The following is a 6,006-nucleotide window of genomic DNA, read 5'->3' as shown; positions in this document are numbered from 1 at the left end:
TTCGATGATTGGATTGGGTCAATTGTGACCCATGTGTTTTCGGGAGAGATTTAAAAAGAATACAGTCACAAATTTTTAATTTATGTACGATATAACGCGACAGTTCGATGATTGGATTGGGTCAATTGTGACCCATGTGTTTTCGGGAGATTTAGAAAGAATACAGCCACAAATTTTTAATTTATGTACGTGTGCAACTAGAATACTTTCTTTTTAATGAAAATAATTCTTTAAAAATTTGTTTTTGCACCGTGTAAATTATAATCGTGCTAATTAGCTACGGAGTAAATACTCCAATATACAAGAATGAAATTTGCGAATAATTCATCTCCGATAGAAATGATTCTGTACGACACGTTCTTATAACTTGTTATTATTAGTTAATAGTTATATTTACCTAAGTAATTTCGATGTGCAAGAATAAAACTTGCAAAGAATTTTCCATCGATAGAAATAATTCTTTAAGATCCTTTTCTTATGGTTTACTATTATTAATCGTTATATTAATCTAAGCAATTTCAATATACAAGAATGAAATTTGCAAAGAAATCTCCCGCAATAGAAATAATTCTATAAGATCCTTTTCTTATGGTTTACTGTTATTAATCGTTATATTAATCTAAGCAATTTCAATATACAAGAATGAAATTTGCAAAGAAATCTCCCGCAATAGAAACAATTCTTTAAGACGCATTCTTATAATTTACTATTATTAGTTAATCGTTATATTCACCTAAGTAATTTCGTTGTGCAAGAATAAAACGCAAAGAATTTTCCATCGATGGAAATAATTCTATAAGATCCTTTTCTTATGGTTTACTATTATTAATCGTTATATTAATCTAAGCAATTTCAATATACAAGAATGAAATTTGCAATGAATTCTCCTCCAATAGAAATAATTCTTAAAGACACGTTATCATACTCTACTAAATTTTATCGCCAAATTTACTTAAATAATTTCAGCGTAAAAGGCAATTCGACTATTCTCATTCATACTTCGTTTTCGTAACTCTCCTTCGCGTTCGCCGCGGTGTTCGCTAACATTGATTGAACAACGTTATACAATTTAATATTTCGCTCGCGTTCGGGCTACTCTCCATCGTATTCAATAACAGAGATAAGCAAAAATATGACAGTCGCGACGTTTCGCGGCTTGTCACGATTTATAAGGTTATCGGCGCGCGACGATGTAAACCGAGTCGTCGAAGGTTGTTTAAAAAGCGTCGTTTGACATGCGTGTAGACGTAATCGGGACGACCTTGGCCCGCGTAACCTAGTACATACGACGCCCTTGAACGGGGTCGTACACTTCTCGCAGAAGCAAACGATCGTGGACGGTTTCTGTCGTTGTCTCTACACTCTCCACTCTATTACGTCTATCCGTGGCCCCGATAACCGTTTTCCCACATCGAATATATATATATATTTTTTTCTTCTTCCCCTCTTTCCGCAATGCGGCTCGTCCTTGGGGGAGGACCTTTCTCTTTGCTTGTGGTACGTGCGTGCGAGAGCGTATTTTTTTTTTTCGGGTAAACACTAATATCGATTAAATCTCGCGTCGAACGTCCGCTCGCTTTCAATTCCGCCGAGGTGGCCTTTCGAGTCGCTGTAAATCGATTCCGAGATCGACGGAGCGATTCTCGATTGGCGCGGCGGGGCAGGGAGGGGCAGACGAGGAAAGAAGACACGGGCAGAAAGTATTTAAACGTAGAAAGATGCAGTTCGAGTAAATTGTTCGATTTCAAATTGTTCGTAATTTATGTACAGCGGGTGTAGAATGTATTCGTACACCGATCAATTTCTCAAAAAGTTTTGTCCGAAATTGTAGTCTCTTAACTTCTCTTTTTATGATCAATGATATTTTACATACTCTCGGAAGTCTCTAAGATAGATGTAGCCCAAACAACATTTACTAGTTAATATATTTCGTGAAATTAACAAACAAAAATGCGAAAAGTAGGTAAAAGTATAGGAGCAATTAGTACTTGTACGATTCTTATGACGAACCATTTACAGCAGAGTTCGTAACGTAAACACATTAGTTTATTGCTCCGTACGAATTAGAAAACATGAAATTTCCAGGAAAGTACTTTTAAACAGTTGTGCGAATACTTATTGCTTCAACATTTTTATCGATTGTTTGTTTTTTTTCTTGTTAGTTTCGCAACTTACATAAATAGCTATCTTTTTTGTCAAATATCTATTCTAGAGATTTCCGAGAATATGTAGAATGTCATTGTTTATAAAAAATAAGTTAATAAATTACAATTTTACACAGTTATTTTGGAAATTGATCGGTGTACGAATACTTTCTACACCAACTGTAAATAGATCGGCGAACGTTCGTGCGTTTACGACACGTGGAAATACGCGTAAATCCGAAAAATAAAAAAATATAGAGTTGTCGTACTGTTTAGAATTTTTAGAAGATAGAGGCTTTCGTTTAGGTTTCGCCCTCAGGGGCTGTAGCTATGTTCGATCGTAGCTACAGTACGGGTATAGCAATCCCGAGGTACCCGAGCTATAGGGGAGAGTCAGTGGGCTTTAATATTAGATGTTACAGTGAAGTTACTCGACTTTTCCCATCCTTGTAAATTCTAAAATTCTGACTTAGAAACTCTTCCATTCGCTCGATCATTTAAGTTTCGATTCTGTGTCTCTATCCGTGAAAACGTGAATTCGCGTAAATTTCCGTGGTTACAAATATTCCACACTTTTTCGCTCGATTTTCTCGCTTAATTCAGCTCCTGGATGAATAAATAATAAAAATTCAAATTCTGTGATTACAAATATTCCACACTTTTTCGCTCGATTTTCTCGCTTAATTCAACTCCTGGATAAATAAATAATAGAAATTCAAATTTGCTTATCTTCCGTGACTCTTACCTCCGCGGAGGCACTCAGAAGGACGAGCAGTTTCTGTCGCGTCTACCGCGTTTAAACCTTCGAGGAATTCGAACGATAAACGATAGAAAACAGTCTGTGTAGGCTCGGGAAAGTATTCTTTCGCTCTCGTGTTCCTCCAGGCCCATCCGACGAAATGGAATGTCCTCGAGTCTCGTTACCAAGAGGACATCGATCGTAGCTGGATTTATACTGTGCAACCTCGCGTGTCGGATCTCCTTGACGGTGAAGTTGCTGGAACCCAGTGGGCTTCCGTGTGCATTTTCCGGGGTGATCTAGACGCGATTTTACGGAAAACGATGTTTAATATTACGAGGTCTGCGAGTTATGTTAAATAAAAAAAAAATTCCATTTTGAGATACACTGCTGTAGTCAAAATTCGTGACTTGCACTGAGTTATAGGGCAGTGTTTATATGGAGAACCTTGATTATTTTAATTTCTTAGACGTTGTTGTAACAGTAAGAAATCAAAATGGATCGTACGCAATTCAGTCACGCAGCACGAAATATAAAATATTGTATGTAGTCTTGTAAGTACAATAAAGTCTCTTTAACCCTTTGGGCTCGAGGTATTTTACTATAGAATCAAATCTAGCCTATTTTTATAATAAATTTTAAAAACCAAAAACTCTACTTCGAAAAGAAACATTTACGAACATTCGTGACTCAATGTATTATTATTTCAATAAATAATGATCTCTATTCTGATATAAGTAAAATTGAAATTGTACGTTCAATAAATCATTTTTAAATTACGTACGTCGTCGTAGAGACGCCACTCGAGCGCAAAGGGTTAAATGTACAAATTTCTCTACAATAAATGCACATAAATCATATTCCCACCACTGGGGGGTATACGTCCTGAGGGGTCCAGGATTTCGATCGCCGAGCAGTATAACATAAACTGGGTGATATTTCTATAAGACTAATGTCTTCATAAACATAGAGGGTTCGAATACTTATGGGACTGACTGAGAGAAACTATCGTGACCTAGTAGTGCACGCGAGTAACTTCAAGTAACTCGCTTAGGAAGCTTTTTTAACCGACTTCGAAATGGAAAAGGTTACTAGATTCAAATTTTTTTCTTTTGTTCTTCTCTTGACTCCTGGATCCGATAGCTCTCGGGTCGCCCATCCTTGCATCGTTTAGTACCGTCTCCCGCAAAGGCCAAATTCTCGCTATCTAGCGTGTATAATTAACGGTCTGGCTCATTAACAAGCTTTCTCTAAAAACGAGCGAAAAATTCGTGTCTTAATTGGACGTCACTCGGACGTCCGAGTCCGTCTCTTTCCGCGAGATCCCCTCGGGAAAGCTTGTCGGGACCAGAAGAACAAGAAAAAGAAAAGACGGATAGAAACCGGGAGAGACCACGACCACGACCACGACGACAAGGGAAACGCGTGTACGCTAGCCTTTAGCCGCAAATGCGAGCTTGGTTCACCCACTTTCATGCCACTCTCGCAACTGCCGGACGGCACATTCGGCAAGGAACACGCCTGTGTACGTACGAGCCTCGAACATAACGTGCAAAATTAGGTGTCTTAACGCCGTGGCTGGTGCGCAAAGGGAACGCGATTACCTGTGGTCCAGCCTATAGCGACGCGAGATGGACTTTGGTCCATGATGGATCGATTACCCATCGATTTTCGTGGTCTCGTGAGGATAGATATCCAGGAGGGTACAACTGGGCATATGAAAGCTAGTTTTATTTATTTCAGTGATGGGCAAAACCCTAGGCTTCGAATAAATCTGAAGTTTGCCGATGTGTTTGTCTCGTTTCCTTTTTTGAACATTTTCCAAAGAAGGAAACGAGAGAAATATATCGGTAAACTTCAGATTTATTCAAAGTCTAGGGTTTTGCCCAACTCTGATTTATTTCTCATAGTAGATAGAGTAGTTAAGTTATTCTCCTTCTGCTCGTGGTCCCTGAGAAACCTAGAGGACCACTGTGTCAAAGTACAGGGTTAGAGCATAGTTTCGAAAAGTATATTCCAGTTCGTAAAGCCTTACTCGTAGCCTCGTAGCCCTCGTAGCCTCACTGCAAGACGCTGCACCGATCAACAGGTGGCAGTTTTTATATGTATAGGCGAACGTACTAGCGAATAGGGAACCCGTTCCAAAAGAAGCCACGCCTCCAAAAACCAATCTTTCGACTTTCGTCCTATAGCGCTCCATACAATTTAAGTGTTCCAGCTTCTTAACCTTAGCATATTTAACCCTTTGCGCTCGAGAGGTGACTCTCAGTCACCATTAAGTTTCGCGCAGCAAATCTACAATACCTAATGTTTCTTTAGGTTTCATTTCTTTGGAACTCGAAATGTCAATAAAATGATTGTCGGTGCGGTAAAGGTGACCTGATTTTCAAATCTCGATAGCTTAGAATGCTAAGAAAGCATCTTGAGTTGCTGATAGATACCACAAAAAAAGACCTCCACTGTAAAGGGTTAATTCACTCTCTAGGGGAATGGTAACTCTCCCAGATTCGAATATTGCCCCGCAAGAAAATTTGCGAGACCTTCGAAGAAGCTGGAAGGTCGAGCAACAGAGGTTGTCGTCGTACGGGGATTTGGATTTCACGAATGGCGTCGCGAATCGCGGAATTCGCGTAGCCGAGCAGAAAATGAAAAAAAAGTGAGGACGTGTCCCGGGCGAGGCGAGGAAGCCGTAGTCCGATGTCTCCGAAATGCTGTTTACGCATGGCGGCCGGACGATAACGTTACCCTCGGGGAGGAAGTCGGTGTAACCGATATAAATAGCGTTGACGAACGCCATGCAATCTCGTAACGCGATCGCCCCGCGATTTCTCTCGCGCTTTTTGCCCGGCGCGTTCATGCTGGACGGAGAACCAGAAGTATCGCGCTTCGGAACGCGTTAAGGGCCTTATGCCATCTTCGTAACGTAGAAAATGCGAAATTTAATGTATATATAATATATATATTTAGTATATGTATATATATATATACATATATATACATATTTAGTATATGTATATATATATATACATATATATACATATTTAGTATATGTATATATATATATACATATATATACATATTTAGTATATGTATATATATATATACATATATATACATATTTAG

General features: G+C 38.9%; 1 long non-coding RNA gene across 2 annotated transcripts in view; it reads left to right on the top strand.

Moving 5' to 3' along the window:
* The window catches only part of LOC128895864 (uncharacterized), a 28,684-nt gene that overhangs the window by 3,138 nt on the left and 19,540 nt on the right, over positions 1–6,006 (top strand). The window lies entirely within an intron of this gene.

This window comes from Hylaeus anthracinus, unplaced genomic scaffold, assembly GCF_026225885.1.
Source record: "Hylaeus anthracinus isolate JK02 unplaced genomic scaffold, UHH_iyHylAnth1.0_haploid 5, whole genome shotgun sequence".
Taxonomy (NCBI): domain Eukaryota; kingdom Metazoa; phylum Arthropoda; class Insecta; order Hymenoptera; family Colletidae; genus Hylaeus; species Hylaeus anthracinus.
The sequence above is the reverse complement of the archived record's forward strand: the minus strand, read 5'-3'. Positions and strand labels throughout refer to the sequence as shown.